This window comes from Cupressus sempervirens, chromosome 8 (genome assembly GCF_028749045.1).
Source record: "Cupressus sempervirens isolate cs-2001-9-10 chromosome 8, ASM2874904v1, whole genome shotgun sequence".
Lineage (NCBI taxonomy): Eukaryota > Viridiplantae > Streptophyta > Pinopsida > Cupressales > Cupressaceae > Cupressus > Cupressus sempervirens.
In genome coordinates, this window is record NC_143125.1 from 65,513,223 (window position 1) to 65,536,842 (window position 23,620).

The 23,620-nt window shown below is 36.0% G+C and overlaps 1 protein-coding gene across 1 annotated transcript in view; it reads right to left on the reverse strand.

Annotated features, from left to right (window-relative positions):
* The window catches only part of LOC149541629 (carbon-sulfur lyase), a 29,199-nt gene extending 11,879 nt beyond the window's left edge, over positions 1-17,320 (reverse strand). The window contains exon 1 of the mRNA XM_089796809.1: positions 17,192-17,320. The gene's annotated coding sequence lies outside the window, so the exon portion shown is untranslated. The remainder of the gene's footprint in view (positions 1-17,191) is intronic.
* Between the last annotated feature and the right edge of the window lie 6,300 nt (positions 17,321-23,620).

Genomic DNA, 23,620 nt, shown 5'->3' on the forward strand with positions numbered 1-23,620 from the left:
GTTGAATGCTAATTCGTTAATGATCCATTTAACATTATAATTCGTTGTTTTGTTACTTGTAGGATATACCATGTTCATAAAATCCATTGATGCTTCCGCACATGTGAAAAATGCCACATATTTATGTGAGGCTATTGAGGAAGTTATAGCAGAGGTGGGGGAACAAAATGTGATCCAGGTGGTGACGGATAATGCAGCAAATTATGTTGCAGCAGGTAAACTTTTAACTTTGCAAGTTTTGAAAATAAATTTATTTGAATTTTGAAATTTGAGTTTCTAATTGACTTAAAATTATTGTAGGTAAACTTTTGATGGAGAGGCACCCCACCATATTTTGGTCCCCTTGTGCGGCACACTGCATTGACCTCATGTTGGAGGAAATTGGCAAACTTGAGTTTGTCAAGTCATGTGTGGAAAGGGCAAAAAACAAATGCAAATTCATTTATAATCATGCATTTGTCCTTAGCACAATAAGGAAGTACACAAAAGGCAAGGAGTTAGCTCGCCCAGGTATCACGAGGTTTGCCTCGAATTTCATCACCTTGCAGTCCTTGTTGACATCAAGGGATGGATTGAGGAGCATGTTTGTTGGGCAGGAGTGGATTTGCTCTTCCTATGCTACGACCACTGTAGGGTTAGATGTGGTGGATTGCATATTTGATGAGGATGGTTTTTGGAAACCCGCTAGAGAAATCCTTAAGGTAAATTTATTGCAATTTAACATTTAGTATTTTGCTTTTACTTTAAGTTATATTATTTTATTTAAGTTTTGACTCAATTTTTTTGTTTTACTTGATATGTAGGTCACTGAGCCCCTTGTAGCTTTGCTACGAACTGCTGATGGGGAGAAGCCCTCTATCGGCTACATTTATGAGGGCATGGATAGGGCCAAGGAGGCCATCAGAGCCCAATATGCAGGAGTGCAGGAGAGATATAGCCCAGAATCAGCTCCATCGACCCATCCACGGAGCAGCTTACTATCTAAATCCGGCATTTCGTTTCCGTCCTGAGTTCAAGGCGGATGCAAAGGTTCTCACTGGCTTATACACAGTGATTCAGAGATTGAGTAGCGATGAAAATAGCGCTGCTGCGATTGTTGAGCTAGACCAGTTCAACAATAAGGAGGGGCCACTTTTCTCTGGCAGGATGGCCATAAATGCTCAAACAACACTACAGCCAAGTAAAAATTAAATAATATATTCAATGTTCATGAATCTAGATTCTAAACTTAAAGTTGATTATATAATGCATTAATTTTAGAGTTGTAATTTGTAAATGAGACTAATTGTTTTTGCTTTTTCCTTATTTCAGATAGATGGTGGCAAATGTTTGGGGCCACAACCCCAAACCTTCAAAAAATTGCCATCCACATTCTGAGTCAGCCGAGCAGCGCTTCTGGATGTGAGTGTAGTTGGTCCATGTTCGAGCACATCCACTCGAAGAGGAGAAACAGGTTGACAGTGCAGAGGTTGAATGATCTTGTCTTTGTTCATTACAACCTTCGTCTTAGGATCAAATAGATTTTGGGCGCTGACTCCTCTCCGATCATTCTAGAGGAGATTGATCCAGAATCAGAGTGGATCACAAAGACCGTGGACCCAGTCTTCATTGAGGAAGACCGCGCGTGGGTTGACCAGGTGGATGTAGAGGCTGAGGCTGTGGCCAGGGCAGAGGAGGCAGCTACAGCACGTTCAGGCATTGGTAGACGCACACGCGCATGCACAGACGCAGGCCCTAGCGACGTTATTCATGAGCCCATTGCCCATGCAGGCGACATGGCTCGGTGGTCCTCTAGGACCTACCTTACACGCCTTTCTCATAGGCAAATTGGATACTCAGAGGCTGAGGTTGAGGCTGCAACAGAGCTAGAGGATGATGATGAGGATGATAAGGCTTGAGCTAGAGCTTTGTTTTTATATTTTGTTTACACTGTATAGATATTGATAGTGATATTGAATCACTGATAGACATACGTTTCAAACTTTCATGGATCTTCATTTTAGATTTATACATACATTTATGATTTGATGTCTTATTGATCTTCATGATTTCATCTTACTAATTCTATGATTTGAATCATTATGATCATTTGATTTTTATTTACTTCAGCTAGCATACAATTTACATTTTAGTACATAATGATAACATAGTTACGTATGTGATGGATTTTATGTTTCATGGTTATGTATGTTAGATTCTATTTGATGATGTTATAGTGTTTTTAAGTTATATTCAATAAAGGGTGCATGAAATAAGTCTTAAATTGTTAAAATCTTTACATTTAAAAGGTTTTTTCAAATTTGCCGATTCATCGCCAATTCACCGGCGATTCACCCCGATTCACGATTTGATTCGGCCGTGCCGATTCTGATACAATTCCGATTCACGTTACTTTGAGTGGCATGCTTGTCATAGCGATCACTAAAGGTTAGAGTGCTAGCTGACAGAGAGGAGGTTGTTAGAGGATTTACACTACCTTGTTTGTTGCTTAGCTGACACTCTAACACCAAAATGCCCAAGTGGCAGGAGCATGGTGCCTCAAGCCTAACCCTGGGGTAGGTAGGGCCTTTCTCAATTGAGATTGTGTAAGGATAAGTTAAGGTCTGTGGTTGGGAGGTTAAGCCCATGTCAATGCTTCTCCTCTACACCAGATGTCGAGACTTGCTCAACATAGTGATTGTCTTTTGCTACATGTATGGCACTTATTTTATGTATTTCATTTTGTAACTTGGTATCATGTTGAGTAAATAGATATATCATTACATTATTTCTAATGATTGTAATAGACTTGGAAAGTAATTAGAAATGGAAGTTATAGAAATTTCTCTTCATGTGAACTCGATTACTTTGTTACTAGTTTCTATTGTAATTTCATAAAATGTAATAAGTTTGTTACATCCCAAATTTTTCCCTAAGTTTTAAATTGACCATAGCCGTTGGTTTATCAAATTATTTCTTTACTGATCACGTGAAGTGAGTTAGTTAATTATAGACGTTGTATCAGTTTATTTCTTTTCTGATCATGTGAAGTGAGTTAGTTAATTATAGACGTTGTATCAGTTTATTTCTCCTGATCATGTGAAGTGAGTTAGTTAATTATAGACGTTGTATCAGATTATTTCTTTCTTGATCATGTGAAGTGAGTTAGTTAATTATAGATGTATCAATTTATTCCTTTCCCAATCATGTGAAGTGAGTTAGTTAATTGTAGACATTGTATCAATTTATTTCTTTCCTGATCATGTGAAGAGAGTCAATTATTATAGACATTGATGAAATCTAGAACTGTCACTAAATGATCAACAATGGTTTTGAATTAACAATTAATATATCTCTGAATTAATGTCTTAGCGAGAATGTTTTGTTTGGGTGATTGCAAGGAGAAGACTGAAAAGAGGGGAAGCATTGCTAAACAGGATCAGCGAAAGGGGATGGTCGATTAGTCCAGTCATCTGAATCGACAGGTATGACCTAGGACTACCCTGGGAAGGATATGGAGAATTGACAACATGTTGCATTGTGGAACCGCATGAGCTATTAAAAAAATAATATAATAAAACTTAAAATAATATAAATTAAAAATAGAATTCATACCTTTGAAGATTTATTATTTGAATTTATTATTTAATCATTATTATACACCCTCAAATACAAACATATGTATATAAAAATGAGGTGACACCAATAAATTATAAGTTTATAATTTAATGATGTCACTTCATCAATACGTACACATGAACATATATAAGAATGCATAATAATAATAAAATAATAATTAAAACTTCTCAACATCTTATTTTATTTTCCCTCTTTATTTTTTCTTTTTAAAAATTCGAGTTGAATGGCATTCGAATGGCTTCTTTGTAACTGAAGGTAGCCGAAGCCAAGCAACCTTTTAAATTTAGAGTCTCATGATCGTATTGCCATAACCTTTTACTCTCTGAAAATCGGTGGTTCTTATTTCATTTGCTATACGTTCAAACAAGGGAGGAGAATCCAAAATTGCTATCGATTTTCTTGACTTATTTCTTTCCCGATTTCTTTACACCTTCACGGCTTTCTCTGACCACAGGATTAGTACAAGGAGGGCGGAGTTTACCTTTCCTGGTAGCAGGTACAAAAGAACAATTTGTGCTAATCCCGTAAGACATACTAATTCATGTGCGAAATTTGTTTAAACATTTTTACTCATAATGCTTTGCCAGTCGTTGTCCTACTGTGTTCATTATGTTTTATGAAAAATACTGTTGCCAGGATAAATACCAACTAAATGGAGTATGTTTCTTTTTTATATAGTTTCCCAGTTGGAATACATAAAGTCTATTTTCATGTCACTGTTGTTCTTTAACCATGAGAATGTATCAACCATGGATATGGGAAATGAAACAAAAATGATAACCACAAACAATGATTCTGCCCAAATTTATTTCCTTCTTTTATTTCTTCATACAGAGATGATAGTAATATCAGAAAGTCCAAACACCGAGGAATTTACCGGCAAGAAGCCCTCAAGGTGAAGAGGTGTAAATCAAATATAGAGGATATAATCTCTCAAGCACATAGGAATCACCGGCATGGTAGCCTGAAATGGTGAGGAGGTGTAGATAGCCTGCACAAATCAAGAATGAAATCAAATTAACTAAGTAATAGAAAATTTTATAATAGCTCATGCTTATTTCGAAAATGAAATATGTTGTCGAGTCGAGTGGTGGAGATCGGGTTTGTGAACCCAACTTGAAATCCTTGGCCAGGGTAGAAATAGGCAGATGTGTCGATCATGTGATCTTTTGTTTGTCCAGATGCTTCAGTTGTTTGGAGATAACTGTTGGAACACTCAAACCACCTGATTACTTAGATGGCTCGACTTAAGAACATCACAAAAAAAGGGAGTCCCCAAATTTTTTGGGGCAATGGTGTGAAAACCTCACAACACTATTAAGTTAGGATGTGTGGGGATAAGTAATGGTCCGCAGTTGGGAGGTTAAGCCTATGTCAATGCTTATCCTCTCACCAATGTCGAGGCTTGGACAACAAGACAAAGAGAATTCTTCATCATAACTGGATGTTCTTGCATATTTACTTTTAGAATTATGAAAGCTAAAATAGGTAGCGTAGAAATATATGCTTGTTTAAAAGTAGTTGTTGTTACCTTATTTTCAGTTGAGTATGTTAGATTGATTTAAATAATAAAAAAGTAATCATTTATTTATTTCCTTACATTCGATGATGTTAAGATGCAATAGATTAGTTATCAGTTACATCTTTCTAGTTATAGCTAGTTAAATGAGATCATAGTCTTGTGAAAGGGTTTTGATGTTAGATAGATATTTGTTTTACAACGGTTATGAAAAATTGGTATGTTATAAAGTTGATGAATTTCCCTTTCATGTGAAGTAACTCATGTAACTACCATCATGTCATTCTGTTACGAAAACTAGACTTACTTTAGAATATGGTTTTTCATTTGGCCTGGGGAAAATGGCATGTTACAATTTTAAAATATAGTTTTAATATGGCTACGGGAAAACAACATGTTACAGGGAGAAAGAGGACTTTATCTTCATGGCTAGTAGAAATATTGAGCATTCGAGGATTAGAAATCCTTGGTAGGGGGTGGATACTGCCCCTACCAGAGGATTTTGACATTTCACTTGGTCAAGATTTTCATTTTAAACCTCCTTAATTCACCATCCAGCCTCTAACTTCACCTCTTGATCATTCAACTTGCATCACATCCACGAAATGTTGAGTTGTCTTTACTTTTTGGGGGCAGAAATTGGATTGTTGAGAAAATAAAATCCTAGGCAAGGGGAAGATTCCACCCTACCTGAGGATTTTAACTTTGCTCCACCTTAAAACTTCATAAAAACCTCCATCATTTTCATTTGTTGCCCTTGACAATGTAAGTTTGAGGTCGTGTTCGTGCTTGGCTTTTCTACATGGTTACAAGGAGACCCATCTCCCCCCTAAAAGTTGCGTCTCTGAGACCGAGACACGTCTCGAAGACTTTTCACGTCTCTGGAGACCTCAAAAAATGTTGGAGACTTCATGATGAAGTCCCCTGAAGTCTCTCTGTCTCCTAATCCAAAAAGTGAAGTCACCCCAAAATCTCTTGATAAAATATAATATTAAATAATTTTATGTATTTTAGCCCTCATTCTAATATTTTTAATGAGAAAATTAAGACCAATGAGATACAATATTGTGATTATGTGAATTTTGAAATATTTGAATCTATATTAATGTGACATTACTATTAATATTTACTTTACTTTTTCAGTTTTACAGTATTACTATTTTCAAATGTTGTATTTAGCATTAGACTCTTTAAACTAAAAAAAAAATATTTCCATCTCCTTGTACCCCGTCTCCTAGTTTTGAAAAATTGTCGTATCCGTACCAGTACTAGAGACCTCCAAGTCTCCCCGTCTCCCGGTGACCTTGCTTTTCTAAGTCCCAATGGAAATCTTGGGGAAAGAGGAATTTTTAAGATTTTTCTCTTTGCAACATGCTTTCCACGGTTATTTTTCAGCTCAAGCGCCAGGAGGAATTATATAAATCTAACATTTAAGTATTTTATACCTTGAGTTATATTTATAAAAATAATGTCAAGATGCTTGAGATAGGTTTCAACCTCATGGGAGTTATAATAAAGATTCTAGGTTTTGGGGGTTTTCAAAAAAATCCCAAACATGGCCAAATTTCAGAATTCAACACGCCTTTAGCATTCTAACCTCCTATAACCTTACATGACTTTCTAAGATCAATTTGAAGCTGGAACAAGGATTTTCAATAGGTTTTAACTCATTTCATCACAAATCACTTGGTTTCAACTCCATCTCCCTGACTAGCTTAGTCCAACTCTCATTCATACCCCAAATAGTCTTGACTTCCCAGCTGGCCAAAATTGCTCAAACTCATCTCTCAGACTTGCAGACTTGAAAACTGCCACCAAGACCACTTAATACCAATGCTACTGCTGAAGCAAAAAGAGGGGGTTCTCATTTCCAATGGAGCGATGGTGTGAAAAACTCACAGCAGTTATAAAAATTAAAAAAATCGTACCATGTAAGTTAAAGAGTATATTCAAGAAAGTTGCAAAGCGTAGCATTTGTGGTGTTGATCATGTAGATCGACTTATACAATTGCAAGAAATGGTGGCAAGATAAACCATAGATCCTTGCTCATTCGGATTTTCTCACATTGGGTTTCTCCATTCTAAATCCCTTGCGTTGAGCTCTGTTTTAGTGTGTTTCCAGTTCTTGCTTGTTTCTTTTATGCATACAATCATCTATAGTAACTAAAACATTAAGACACATTTTTAAGCACGATATACCTGTTTTCTTGAGAAAATGGTAAGGAAATAGCATAAATCAGCTAAGTTGTTTTTTCATAAGATCTAATTTCCATTGGTGAATTAAGTGAGGAATACCTACACAAATTATAAATCAAATTGGTATACCACCTACCAGTTCATAGTTTCTAGGTTTGTGTACATTTCTTATGGTGATTGATTTGCAAATTGATGCCCATGAATAGGACTAGTGCAAGTGAAGAAGATCAAATGGTTCTCTTATACCTAGAGATATCCACATGGAAGAATAACAGAGGAGTGAAATGCACAGCTCACAACTGAGAAAGAGCACCTCATAATCATAGAATAATATTCATCAAGATGGAAGTGCATGTTGCAAGTCTTTCCTAATTCATTGGAAAGCATAACAGATGAGAGAATATCATGGAGGCTATTGTGGCAATGCTAGAAAAATTCTATTCAGAGTCCCATAACAAATGAAGCGCTGATAAAAGAACAAAACTGGATCCATGAGGAAGAACCACTTTCTGCTAATCATAGATTCTCAGCCCAACCTCGTTTCAAAAAAGAGATTACAATAGAAAGAAGTATGAAGATGATATAAATGCTTGGATGTTTAATCATTCACTAGCTTCACTTTGGGTTTGCTTCATTTTGCATACTATTAAAGAAGAACAAGCTTCTTTTTCTAAGACTGAAATTGGGTACTTATGCACTCCCTTAGTTTTATTAAGAGGAATTTTTAGTCCTGTTTTTAATGAAGATGAGAAATCTCTAATTGAAAATAGTTGAGGCAAAAAACAAGGCCAATATATGCAAGGATATACAAGTCAGTTCCGAAATGAGGCAGTCTAAATGGGTAATGGATTGCAAGATTATGTCATCGAGGTGAAGTACATTAGGGAACTCTCTTATCATCAAGTAAGGATCAAGCAGAAGGACATATTGATAACACAAAAACTTGGCACACATGATAAAACAAATCTATGTGAAGGCTACAAAGATTCAGATAACTGCAAAATATCATCATTTGTCATCAGCCATCGTTAAGTCCTCCAAGATGAACCTATTGAAGGAAAGTTTATGAAATCTCACTATTTTGTTTGTTGATTTACTTTGCTTTTAAAATTTAACCCACCTTATAATAGTTTTAATATTATTTACTTCTTGTGTCATCTACTGTTTTTATTTATTTTAATTTTTTACACCATATTAGGCTTGTAAGACTTATTTCCACTCACAGTTGTCTTGAAACCTTATGAAGGTGAAAGAGGCATTTAGCACTAAGCTTTTCAGTGTATGAAGGGCCAAGGCAGACTAATGTAGAGAAGGCTAAAAAGTTCAAAGCAATAGTCCTATAAAGTGATTGGTTGGTTCGTGTGGAATATCTCTAAAGTTTCAAGTCCAGCATGAGTACAAACAAGATTGCCAATATGAATCAACAATGTTTTAAAAAAATGTGAACGTTGCCTGTATGATTAAAAAATAAAGAGACAAAATAGTACCTAAAGAGAAAGATCTTAAGTACATTTTTCAAATAAGTGCAAAAAAACATAGTTGAATGGTGGAACACAATGAACACCGTTTCATCTCCTACTATTTTATTTGACTCAACAATGTTTAAAAAAACTGAGAATATTGCCTCTATGATTCAAAAAATAAGAGACAAAATAGTACCTAAAGAGAAAGATCTTAAGTACATTTTTCAAATAATTGCAAAACACCATAGTCGAATGGTGGAACACAATGAACACCCTCTTGCATCTACTATTTTATTTGACTCAAGTATCATAGAATAGGGATACCTTTTTATCCTAGAAGGATGCTAAGTCAATGAAGTTAGTGAAGGTAACACACAGCACCCACTAGACTCTTCACTAATCTCAGGAAAAAATTAAACAAGTGCAAAAACCTAATTGAATGGTGGATCATGATAGACACCCCATTGCATCCCCTAGCATATGCTTTGGCCTCCATGTATTGTAGAATGGAGGTGCCACTATATATAGTCAAGTTAGTGAGGGGTACAATAATGCATTTTTTATTTTTCTTTATTTTCCCACTTTTTCTTTGGCAGCTATAATTGTAGATGTCATATCGACTTGGTCTCAAATCTAAATTGGTTACAAATTCCTATTCAGCTAAGTAGAACATGAATACATACACCTTTATGATTTATCCACTCAATCATGCAACATGTACGTGCAATCTAACTCCCGCCTCCTCTCAAAATAAGCAAAGTTTAGTACAAAGCAATTTTAGGCACTGAGATATATCCCCTACATCCTAAGTTGGATGCTTTTGTTGCACAGATTTCATCAATCTTGATCAAGATGAGGGGCATGAGGCTACTACACAAGACTTGCATCATTGAGATTGTGCAAGTGGTTGGCAATGGTTTTTTATGTAATAGACCAACAAATAAAATTGATGCTCTTGGAGAAGAGCAAAACAATGATATTAATTATTGTTTTGCATAGTTACATGGGTACTCGTACCCATACCCCTGGAAGGCATACCAGCTACTGGCACACATACTCAAGTATCCAATACTCAATGGGTTCTTAGTGGAGAGCATCATAGCTAAGGACCTTGATTAGGATTTCTGAATTTTGTTTCAGTTTTTTGTTTTCAAATCAGCCTGCTGTTTATCAAGCTTAATTCAATATGTAATCAGTTTGAAACTTTGATACAATATTGATTACCAGTAAACTTTATCACTGTTTGAGACAGAAGTTTATCATTTGCAATATGTCATTGTTATATGATTTATGATCTTCTTGTTCATGTTTAAAGTTTCCCTTCTCTGTTATGATTCAAAACATTTAGCATATACATGATATTATTATTATAAACATATTGCAAATCTGAAACCAAAACTATCCATTACATCTGCAAACTTTATCTCTGTTCTTGTTTTGAAAACTCATTATCACTCATTTTTTCAGATTTTCTAATAAATATTAGAGTATATTTAAAAATTGACATCCAAAGTACCCCTGTCCCCTATTTTGACAAATAGCCATACCTGTACCTGTATCTGAAGTACCCAAGTACCCATGTCCCCATGCAACCTTGTTGTTTTGTATTGATTTTCCATGTGTGGTTGTAAAAGTACAAAGTCTATACATTCTTTATTTGTCTTTATTATTTTATATTTATGACTTCACATTAAAAGTGAATTACAGAAATTGCATTTATCATAACAGGTTTCATTTTTTACACAAAATAAACAATTAAAGATTCACCCCCTTCTATTACAACGTGATTAGGGCCTATTAATTAGATTGCCAAAAATAATTTTTGAAACCTTTCATGATTATTTAAAACCAAAAATTAATTATCCTTTCCTACTACTGATGGGGGATATTGCAAAACTTTTCAGCATTGTTTTCTCCAATTATATTTTTAAATATAAATTATAATTTTACTTGTCCTAAGTCCATTAACAAAATATCTTTGCATGCCCCTTAACATTGTTTTCACTAATGGGCCCTCCTCCCACACTTTCACCCACTATTACGAGGAGGGTAGGGATAGGAGTGGTGGTGGGGATATTTGCTGCCATCTATGGTGGTGAGGAAAATAGGATTGGTGATCCTTAATACAATGCTTTGGCTAAAACCAATTCCCTAGGTATGACAAGTGGTGTGTACAAAGCCCAATTACATATTTAAAGTGGCATGCTGATCCATGATTCCTAGCAATGCCAACTCGATGTTATCAAATATCAAGTTGCACAGAAGCCAGAACAACCTGAACTAGGAGGTAGTGAGTATCCCTTAGGAAATGGAAGTTATATTCGGGAGGCCATGTGTATCACTTGTGAGTTGTGGTCAGCACTTTACTCCAATTATCCCTACTTGAAACCAAAAATTCCATTCCCAGAATTCCCCTCTGATCTCTTGTCATTTTAATTGGAACTCTCAGACTTCATGAAATCACAGTTTCCCAACATCTCTAGGGCTCCCTCGTTGTTTGGACAATTTAACCTTATCTCAATTCATTTGGCACAAACAAGATATAAAGCATAAAGTGAACCTTTTTTATGAAATCAAGTACATGATGTGGCTTCTCTAGAAAAACCTGACCAACTTAATGTGGCAATTAGAACCTTTGGACCCTTGATGAAGCATGAAGAGAAAGCGATGAAACATTATTCCAGTCTCACCCATTAGGGCAACAAAGTCAGTGAATGCTGTTTTCCATGAAATCTATAACCGCTACAAGATCTAAAGTAAGAACAATAGCAAAATGTCACATGCTCATCTCTAAAATGGAACCCTGTGAAGATATTTTACAATGAAAAGAAATGAGATGATGATTCTGTTTTGAATGCAAGTACACAGGGAAACCATTTACCTGAACGTCACTAGTTACCCATTTTATAAATAGAGATCCCAAAGTTACAATCCACCTCTAATTGTCCTGAAAAAAGAGAAATGCAGGTGTCGCCTCTTTATTCACAACTCATGGGTAAAGAACTCCTAATATAAGTAATGCATCTAATATGCTCGACCTAGAGCATTTGTTTTTGTATATCTGTTCTCAAGGAGTTACATGGACAAGAAAAATGTTTAACTACCTCCTATGCTTCTTGCAAACCTTAAACTACAAAAACTAGCATGCAAAGTTAGTGAGCTCCAAACCACTACTATTTTAATCCTAAACTCTCTTCTTATTCACCACGAGATCTGAACCTTATGAAACCGGGTGAAGCATTAAACATGCACAAGTAAATTTCTCTCATACCTGAAAATTTTGCAAAAGCATCCTTGCTACAAATTTTGTAGGATCTCGTTCAAAAATTATGTTCTTGTCCACCTTTTTTAAAATATGTATTTCAGGTAGTCAGAGAAACTTCTTAGAGATTTTTCTTTGATCTGATTGTAAGGGCCTTGAATGCTGTGTATATTTTAATCATAATTCAGCTCCTTGCATCCTAAGAAACTTAAGGAGCAACAGATCAAGGGGTGGCTGTCGCTTTCAAATGGATCCTTAATACTTTGCAGGTTACCCATCACAGAAATATTTGATTAGGTATGTGAGTTCTAAAGGTTTTCCAAATAACACAAAACAGTGGAACAATATTCTTATGTATTTTAATTTAATTTTATATCTCTGCCTTGGCTAGGAAAATTCATTTGTAAGGATGCTTAAAAATTATTTTGAAAAGGCATACTAAATCAGTTTAACATTGTTTTCAAAATTTTAGACAAATACTCAAAATTGCTGCTGTTTCTATTTAGATTAATACCTGTTGGCTAAAACTTACAGAAATATAAAGAGCATATATACATTTTGGAAATTATTCTCTTTGGAAATACACCTGTGGAGCTCATTGTTGATGTAAAGAACCATATTTGGATCCTTGAATCTAAAAGAGATCAATCTTTTCTCTGTTTCATAAACCTCCTGATACTCTGTTCCTACCATTCTTAGCAAGGTTATCTGAAAAGGCACTTGAGAAATGGTTTGTTAACTAGTTCACTCTCTTAGAGCCAATAGCTTGATTAGGATGTTTGCCTGTATGAGATTTGTGAAGACACAAAATATTCTACACGTTTACTAGGATAAGCTTGTTTTCAGGCTTTTGATATGGGTTTCATATGTTTCAAAAAGATCTTATTCATATAAATATAGGCTACAAAGCTTATTGATTACCATAGTTACTCAAAATTCTATCCAATTAAAGAATATGGATGTTTCTAAAAGCGCAATCAAACCAATTTTAGAAGACATGAAACATAATTCCCAGGTTTTGAATTTTACAAATGTCACTCAGTCTAGCTAAAACTGAGGCATAATACTTAAAACTCTACTTTAAAGATACAAAAATTGATTCCTTACACAAGGAGGCCCATTCATCTTTGCAGTGTGCCTTTAAACTAGAGTCTCCGCTCACAATTTCAATAGCATTCAAGTCAAAATAGAGATTCAAAATACAAAGAAAAGGCAATGCAACTGTCGATAAAACATAACAATAAGAATCAAAACAAATTATTAAAAAGTCAAGAGCAAAGAAAATCAAAGACACTTCATTTCTTAATTTACCATTAGTTCATAAAAGAAACCTGCTCATAGATTATAAAGTAATTATGATAAGGACAGCATTACAAACAAAACAATTTGCATAGAAACATGCTTCCCTTCATTTCAAATAAAATGATTCAAAATGAATTGTCTAAAGATCTTAGTGTTCTTAATCTCATTGCCCTAGCAATGCTTCAGGGCAACTATGGGAGAAGAAAACCAGCACAACAGGGAAAACAATGTATTAGAACTCGGAAAATGTATTTCTGAAAGAAAAAAGCGAGAGGAGGAAATGCAAATGTAGGGCAGCTGAATTGAATGCTTCTCATCATACCAAGAGAAATTAATTTGCCAAATTTGATCTCTCCCACAGACTATTGCATCACTCCATTTCTTTTAAGAATGACACTCAGCCTAAGGCAGTCATTATAAATTAACTACGTGAATTTAGGTTGGATGGAAAACATTGGTAGGGGTTCAAAACCTGAGTAACAGATAAGGTAAACATAAATGGGAAGAAATAGTCTCTAAGGCTTCCACAAGGGCCATCTTCTATGCCGGAATAGCATCTGAATTAGCGATGATAAATTGACTTGGTACAAAGATACAACATTTATGAAATTCATGACACGTAAACAAAACCAAATTAGTCCATTTTGGTATTCTTGTCTTGCCCCTAGGCTCTGCATAACTTCCATCTTCTCTTTTAAATATTTAATAAAATAAAGAATATTACTTCTCCCTGGACCACTCAAGGAGCTAAGGAGCATGAGCATGCTACATGTTGAGGAGGTCTCCATTTTTATTATGTTTCTTATGTTTTATCTGTACCTCCCTTTATGAATGAAGGATGCATCCTCTGCCCCAAGTCTGGCATCCCCATTCCATAGCCATTTCAGGGACAGTCGAACACTGAGGGGAGATCCCTTCCATGCTCTACAAATGGGAACACCCATAGGCGTTAATCTTTTATTTATTTTTGCTTAAGCCTCCACATGAGAATCAAACAATGTATTCAAATCTCAAAAGTATCAGAATCAAAACAACTAATCTAAATTCAAATGTATAAGAGTCAAATATATTCAATGACATAGTGGCTACCAATGGATGATTCGAATGAGGTTTACTTTCATAGACTCTTGAATTTTGATGTTTGAAACTTCTGGGTACATGTTTGAGACCTTTGGATATTAATAGACCATGGTTCTTTGATGAGACTGCTGTTATAATGCTTTATTGAAATTTGTTGTTCTGTTAAACAATTACTGTCATGATTTATTTTCATATTGATATTATCTCTCTCTCTCTCTCTCTCTCTCTCTCTCTCTCTCTCTCTCTCTCTCCTATACACATAAATTTCTATACCAATATCCTCGTTGTTCCACCTTAGCCATCCCCGAATCGCCATGAAACATTGGACTTAAGTTATAATATTGGTTACCGCATTAAAGGGGTGATAAATAAATAATTAAATTAATATTCAAAACCAAAGTAAACGATCTATCCTGAAGGAAGGTTTTTTTTTACTGAACTTTGACAGTGCACTAAGAGGTAATCTAGTGTTAGCAGGCTCAGGTACTGTGGCAAGAGCAGGTAATGATTTGTTCATCTATGGTGATTTTGTCCATCTGGGCAGTAAAACAAATAGGTGAGATACCTAAACAATCAGGTTTCATAAGTTGGAGGTGAAAGGAAATTCGCTGATCATTATAAATGTATGTTTAGCAGTCAGAAGCCCAATTGGGTCTTGAAGAACATAGACAAAAAGATTTCTCTAGTAGTAAATTGCTGAGTAATGAACTGTTATGGATAAAAAATCAAAGTAGCAGACAGGTTGGCAAAGTTAGGCATAGATCAACGTCTCTTTAAATCTAAGCTAAGCAATTATCTGAATGGATAGCAAACAAAGCATCTCTTGTTTATTTATCAGTCACATGCTGCTTTGTGTCTTCCTCTTAACTTCAGATTTCCACCATAAGCTTTATGTATCTTGGCATGCTTAAAGTTTGTAATGGTGTGCAATGGGATGAACCATTTTGAGTTGGACAGAAGGAGAAGTCATGGCATGTGCGTTTATATTATGAGTTTCATGTGAAATATTATATCTATCTCTTAGCTGCGTGGCTTCTTTCAATCTTGTAATATTGGCTTTTGGTGGGCTTCAGGAGCTATGATGGTGGAATCTTGTTGTTGGGCAAAAGAAGAAGTAACTGATTGGCTAATGAGTAGAGTGAGTTATCTGGTGCAGCTTTGCAAAACATTTTTTTTATTGCAGATGCAGCTTGGACACAGTATGAGAATGATATATTGAGGACAACTGTTATGGCAGGAGGAATGTCTTCAGGGTGGTGAATTCTGTGATTCAATTGTTTCGCTGAGAATCTACGGGATAAGGTGGCAGACCCTGCAAGAATGATCGGATTTTGCAATCAAACAAGAATCAAAACCACTTGTTGAGGTAGTAATTAGTTCAAACGAAGCGCAACAAAGCTTTTGTAGCAGGTTAGAGTGTTTGAAGTAGAGGGTAGCTGAGGAGGAGAGTAGGTTGATGCCTGCATCAAACAGGACTGATAACCTTGAAGTGTTTATTTTGGACTTGGCCATTGCAGTGGACAATGTTGTTCTATGAGACAGAAAGCGAATTCTAGTCTCTTTACAATCCCTACTCTTCTTCAAGGAGTTATGAGAGAAGAACAGGAGTCTGTAAAGCCAGGTGTTATGATCGTAGACGGAGTTGCAGCATCTTCATCTGCCCCTGCTCCGCCTTTTTTATTCCTCTTGGCTTATGGTTATCACCGCTTTGTAGCTTTTGTGGTATTGACACTGATAATTATATTAATTGGCATTACAGCATTAAGCATTTTGCAATAGTTTTTCCTTAGGATTCAACCCCTATAGAACCTACATCTAATTATCTTAAAAACAACTATTGAGAGTTTGACTCCTTTTCAGTTTGATAAACTGTGATTTATGCTAAGATGTTTTTTATCATACCGAAATAGACATAAGTTTGGTTAATTTTGCATTTATTTATGAATAAACAAATGTCATCAAGAAATAAAATTATAGGACTGTTCCATTATATTATTACTGTGTGAGGGATCACATTTAGTGTTTCACTTCCACCTGCACAAGTGAAGAATATCAATCGATCGAAACCTTCCAAGAACAGAAGGCCGGCCCCTCTCTGAAATGAATTACACGGAAGATGATAGAGCCACCTGGTGCTTGGTCGTGTAGTACTAGTACAGGTTAGCCTAAATAAGTTATTTGAACAAAGCTTAGGGCATAGAGAAACCAGAGCGCCGAGTTTTGTAAGATTGAAGTCCGAATTTCGAAGTTTTTCCTAAAAATAATGTGAGCTCGGGTTTTAGGTTCGGTCTGATCGGAAGTACCGTTTGACTGAGTAGCGTTGGGGTGAATAATCTGGTTCTGATGATAAATGATAATGAAATAAACCCATAACAGAACTGTACAAAAAATTAATCCACGGCACCTAAACAATAGAATGATACCTGCTCTCATCAAATTATACCCTTGCAGTTCTCTAAACGGAACAAGTTTAATCATGTGGGCAAAATAGCTGCACATAAATTCGAATCTACTTTCAATAACTATTGGGATTCAATGACACTTTCAGCAGTATAAAATGTCCCTAAGCAGTAATGGTTTTCAGATCATTTGCAAGCAATATTAAGACTTGATCGTATAAACATTTCTGATCACACTCTATAAAGTATCATCGGAATGAAACTGATCGAAAACGTCGATGTAAATGAAAAAATATTTACGCAATCGAATGAAAAAGAACACAAAACAGTTAGTTCTGTACTGTAGGCTTACCAATTGCCAAAAGACTGAACCTTCAGATAGAAATTCAAACGGGATGTACAAACCCAGAAGACAAATGTACTGTATGATACCATTGTCAAAGTGGGGAAAATAATAAGGTCGCATAGCAACTAAATTAGGTAGAATTGTTTAAAATTTAGGAAATAATAGAAAATATATATATATGATCGTGGAAGGGTGCAAGGGTTAAGCTGATAATCTTGTATACTTTCAATGATGTTCTTGAATATTTTATACTTTTGATGATGTTCTTGATTATTTTGCATTTTGGAGTATCTATCAAAAGTGAAAGTAGGTCGAATATGAAGGCATGTCTAATCATTTCACTCTAGATTAATATGCTTAATAGTACTGCCTAAGTTTCATTATTTTATGAATTACACTTTGAACTATTTATTTATATTAGATATTTATTTTTTATTATTAATATGTGGCAAAATTGAATATTATTCCTACAATTGCTTGTACATCATTGAACTTGGGTCCCTCTTAGCAAAATGGTTCCATGCTCAAAATACATCCTAAAGCTACACACACTTCTAATGTCTTATAAAATAATTCTCAAACACCAATTTACTTTTTTTTTGTGAGATGTCCAAAAAGAAGCCCTCAAAAAGTGAAAAATTCAAACACTAATTTACTTTTTTTAGGTGTCGAAAAAGCCTTGAAAAAAGTGACATTTAACACCTTAATTTGAGGCCTCTCAAAATTCTCCTAATTTTTTAAAAAGCAGTTCCAAATTTAGCTCCAATTTACTAGGTTGTTAGTGTCCTAAAAGACTTAAAAAATGACATATTGTACCCTATATCATGTTTTATCAATATGTTAATATGTTGTTACATAATTTATTACATAATAATATTAAAAAATATATACCATCACTTTTCAAAATGGCTCCATGCTCTAGGACTTACTAGTGGCCTCTACTCTTGGAAAATTAGACATCTGGAAAAAAGTGAGGTTGAACATCTTAATTTCATGTCTATCAAAATGCATCTTAATGCCACACACACTTCTCAAAATCTTGCGTGAAGGTGTCCAATAGTGTTGAAAAAAGTGAGACTTGAACACCAATTTACTTTCTTTTAGTAGAGGTGTCTAAAAAAGCCTGCACGACATCCTAAGCACATGTTGGTAAATAGATTTGTTCTTTTTGTTTATTACTCTTTGATGCCCAATTCGGAACAATATCTACTCACAAACAGTTGGAAAGCTACTTGTGGACGTGTTGGCTTTCCTCTGAATTGGTAGGTACAGCTCCCTGAAATAGATTTGTAATGATTTTATCTTTTTCCTAAACTACTTTGGGGTATGTTCTTAACCCGAGAATAGTAGAAGGATAACCGAGATGGACCTATATAAAATCTAACTCAGGCAAATAAAAACTTCTCAATACTAAAACAAATTTATGCATACATACATCTTATGAATCCATAAATTCCATCCACATAATTAATTGCTATTGAACTAAGCTAATTCAAATCTAAACTATGACTAATAAATTGGAAATACTCACAGAATCTCTTCATCGAATGAACTGTAACAATACTTATCACATTCATCCATTGCCTCAAAATAGGGGGGTAAAACTCTATTCTTCCCTTGTTCCAATTCAAATGAAAGAGAAAACATGAACTAAATACAATACTAACTAGAACAGAAAATCATTGACATAAAATACCCTTCAATTGTCTTTGCAACAAAAAGTACTTCACACCAAAAATTTGCCGACCTTTCATTAATCTTTTCAATTCATACATATAGAGTTTTTGAGATGATCGTTACAATGGAAGTTTAATCGGTTCATCTTGTAAGGGTGGCAAATGGCAAGGTGTTAGTTTGTCATATTACAAAATTACAAAAGAAAACAAAAAGAGGGCATAACATGAATTATTTAGACTTCTTCCCCTTTTCTTTTTTCGCCCTATATGACTTGGCAGCAACCATTATTGGGATCAACTCCTCATGATTGAGCACGCGTATATTGGTGAATCTCAAAAGCCATTTGGCATGTTCCCTTGCCAACTTTTTTATGGCATTCAACTGATCTGGCAACTCCTCTATGGCCACATGTATCCATCCACTGAGCGCTTGAAGTTTTGCAATTCTGTTCTAGCTACTGGAAGCTATTGTGGACAAATTATCCAAAAAAATAAAGAAGTTACTTTTCATCACTTCCACTCTAATGAAGTCTTTTCCTTGACCACTGATTTGAGAGTCAATGTGTAGCCCTCTCATCAGCTCAAATCCTCTATCTTAAGTCTTCTTTATCTTACCCTCTATCTCCTTGGGCCCCTTCTCAGCTTCTTGGATCATTTATAGCTTGAACTTCATACTTTGGAACCATTCAAACAAAGGTTCATTCCCTTTCTTTAGAATCTTGGCTTTGACCGCTTCTTTTGCTTTCATCTAGATGATCATCTTTAGAAGGGAGATGCATTCATCACACCTGAATCTTTCTCTGGCCAGAGTATTACTGTTAGATAATATGTTATCTTTTTCTGTTTCCAATCTGAGGATAACATTTCCAATTTGATCCATGAGAGAAACTCCTTCTGATTTGAGTCTCTCAATCCACTCTCTACCGATCTAGCCATAGTGCCTATCTTCCTGGAGCTGGGGAATGAGAGCTTGCACTTCAGCTGCGCTAGGAGTCTGAGTCATAGACCACCATAAATAGTTGCTAGTGGAGTGACTAGCTGCCTAATAAACTTATTCAATTCTTCTAATTTTGCTTTCATCTTGATCTTTGACAATTTGAGACTCTCTAATTGTCCTTCTATCACTTCATTACTTGATCTCCACAAGCCAACCTTTGTATCATGTTTGGCTTCCCCAAGGTAGATTAAATGCAAAGTTAAATCATCAGGAGTCAAATCCTCAATTCTCCCTCCTTTGTTCAGCTTTGCTATCTCCATTGTCACGTGCCTTGTTTCTGGATCTTGCCCAAGTATGGACAAAGTCTTCTATTTCTTGACCTTTGCCAATGCAGTCCTGGAACGAACCACGAGGGATACAGTGTCTTTTGCAAAAACACTCTCATCCTTTCTCTTTCTTTTCCTTTCCAAAGTATCTTCTAGCCAAGAATCAGTTCCTATCACCTTGTTGGCATTATGTTGTATTTGTCATTAGTAACAACACTTATTCGAATCTGAATGACTACTGAGCTCATCACTCAATCTACAGTTTATACCGAGCATTCAGTGGTTACCTTATAAGTTCATCACTTAAGCAGTTCACACCGAGCATCCTTAAAGCTACCGAGTGAGTATGCAGTTCAACAGTGTTCACCGAGCAGGCAATGGTTACCGAGCTTCACAGTATCTACCGAGTTATCAGTCTGTATCTACCAAGTGATGGATGTGTAGTGTTTATCGAGTGGCAGGAAGGTAAACAAGGGATTTAGTATTTATCGAGTGACACTACATATACCAAGTCATCGGTGGTCACCGAGTTCAGAACTACTCTGAGTGATTAGTATGGACTGAGCCTTCACTTCTACCGAGTGCATGACAATGCCGTGTAATATAGTACACGCTGAGTATCAGAAGGTCACCAAGTCAGTTTAGTGAACCCGAGTTATTTACTATTGGGTCGACTCAGTAATGTTTTGTTTACTTGTATTTTGGCCAACCTTGCAATTTTGTTAATTGGAAAGGTATATATGTAAGATGCATTGTAAGGCATCAGTATGTTGAAGTACTAAGAAGTATTTTTGAGAAGTGCATGCGAAAGATTATCAGCACTAGTTTATGGAATGTAGCAAGGTCAATATAGGAGCAGAAAAGTCATATCTATCACATAAGGTGATCAGTGCATAAAGGATCTTATTAGCAATCAGTTGTAAATAGATCCACTGCTTCATCTTGACAGGTGAATCAGTTTTGTAAATCCTTTAACAGGGTAGACTTAACAATCTTTGTATAAATCTCTTAACCGAGTGCATACTTCATTGTATGTTTGTAAATCCTCTAACAAGGTGGACCTAGCAATCCTATTTGCTCCTAATAGGGAAGATCACCAGAAGTGGTTAGTGTAAGCCTTAATAGGCCAACTTTATACTACAGTAGTGAATTTTTGTGGGTATCGTCCCCACCCTAGTTTTACTTTCTATTTGGAAGGTTTTTGGGTCACCAAACATTGTGTTCTTTTTTGTGATGAATGTTTATCTTTCCATGCATGCAGTAGATTAGAAGAATAAATGGTGAGTGAATTATATGGTTAAAGTACTGAATTGATTTAAATTTTTTGAGGTTATTGATTCACCCCTCCCCTCTCAGTAACCTAGCTAGTTTTGAGTACTTCCAACAGGAAGTTGTTCCAAGTGATTCGATGCTGAACATCTTCTTCTTTACTGGAGTCATGGCTACAACAGTTGAAGAGAAAGGATTCTTTGAGTCCTTTGAGATGAGTCTGGAAGAAACTTGGCCCTTCTCCATCTTTGAAGTATTCTTCATCTCTTCATCTGATTTAGTTGACTCACTATTGCTACTTTTTCCATCCCCTAAGTCTACTATATGTATGGGGGAACCACCTGGTCTCAGAAGTGAAGCACTTGCTGATGGCACCGGGCTATGATGAGGGGATGGGATTGGAGTGGTATGCAGAGAAGGAACAAGGGTCATGTGAGGAGATGGAACATGAGTAGTGTGTGGGGAAGGTACTGGAGTAAGAGCATTGTCCTTTGGTTCTTCTGCTTTCTTCTCTTCAGTGCCAGTCTGGGTTCCTATAACTGGCAAGGAACCATCATGACATGTTGGAGCTATTGGAACATTCTTTTTTAGGGGTTGATCACCTTCGCCCGCAGGTTGAACTGGTCCTTGGGTGGAAGCTATGGTCACACCCACTTTAGCACTCTGAGATGAAGTAGGCATTACAAGTGTTGGAGAGGCTTGAGTGGCTGCACCCCTACTATGGCTCTTTCTGGTTGTCCACTCTACCCATTTTCTAGTTCTCTTGATTATCCTTTCCATCATAATATAGAGACTCTCCTCCTCATCCACATATGGCTCAAAACTAATAGGAATTCCCCTTAATTTAATATGTATTGCTATACATATTTTGACCATCATCTCAAGTGTAATCCTTCTACATTGAGATCAATGCCATATGTCTTTATTTGTTCCACCATGAGTCTGGAAAATGCACGATCACGGCTCTCCAACTCATCTCTGCAATCTGCCCAATAATCTTCTAGAGTAGTGAAATGTTTGATCACACTCTCGATTTGAAGCACCTCTCTTGCATATCCATTTGGGTCGAACATAGGCCTCACAACCTCATGTTCCTCCAATTTATACTTATTCTCAAATGCCTTGAGCATGTTTTTAGCATTAGACTGAGAATCACAACTGTAAACCCCAACTTTCATGGGGAACTCATATCCTTTCTTCCTTAGACTAGCGCTCAGCACATTCACTTGTATAGCTTGTCTTACGATCTCTACGAGCACGATCATGTTGCTTGGGTATCTGGGCAACTTCAGAGGAAATCCCTCAAAAGCTGCAAGATGCAAATATGAGAAGGATGAGAATTGAATGAAGTAGCTACCAAACTGACTTATGGTCACCATCGCTTCTGGGCTAAACCTCCTCTCTGGGCATCCTTGTAGCTCCTTGCAAATCCTCATTGTAAAAGAGTCATTAACCCTGACATACTCTGCATAACTATTCTATAACTACAAGCATGGATAAAATTCACAACTTTTTACATCATCAGGAAAATCTTCTATTCTTGGAAGGCCCAACCACAATTATAAAGAAGCCAACATATAAATCAGGAAAGAAGACATGTAGAAGGTATTATAGAACTTTGCAGCACTGAGAGCTCTAGACAAATGTTCACTCACCTCATACACCCAATCAACATAATGTGTGTCTGAACAAATGATTTGTACTAAAAAGAAATATTGTTCTACAAAATTGAGTGCTTCTACCTCACCTTTCAACCGATGCAAAAGAACCAGGATGTCCACGATTTCAAGCTTGAGATCAGTGCCAAAAAGGGTCTTAGGAACCTTACTCTTTGCTCCCTGTGGCTTTTGGAACCAGGACCTCATGAGTTCCTTCCACCACACCATCTTCTTCAAGGAGAATTCGAACATGGCTCCTCCTATGGTCAATTCGGAAAATTCTTCTTGCTCTGGAATCCAAAAGCAATTGACTCCAGTTTGCCAGTCAATTGAGATCAAAATTGTATGATCCAGCAACAAAATTTGTTTAGTGTCCGGATTATAATGGTTAATACATTCCACAATAAGCTCGAGGGCTTGAATTGCCACTGGAAACCTGGCTGCTTCCACTAGCCCACTTCCTTGGAGTTTCTCTGTTATTGGGTGGATTGGTTTCGTCTTCAACCTTCTTTGGAAATCTTGCATATCGAAGAAACAAAGTGAGGTATCTGTAACATTTTGCAATGTTG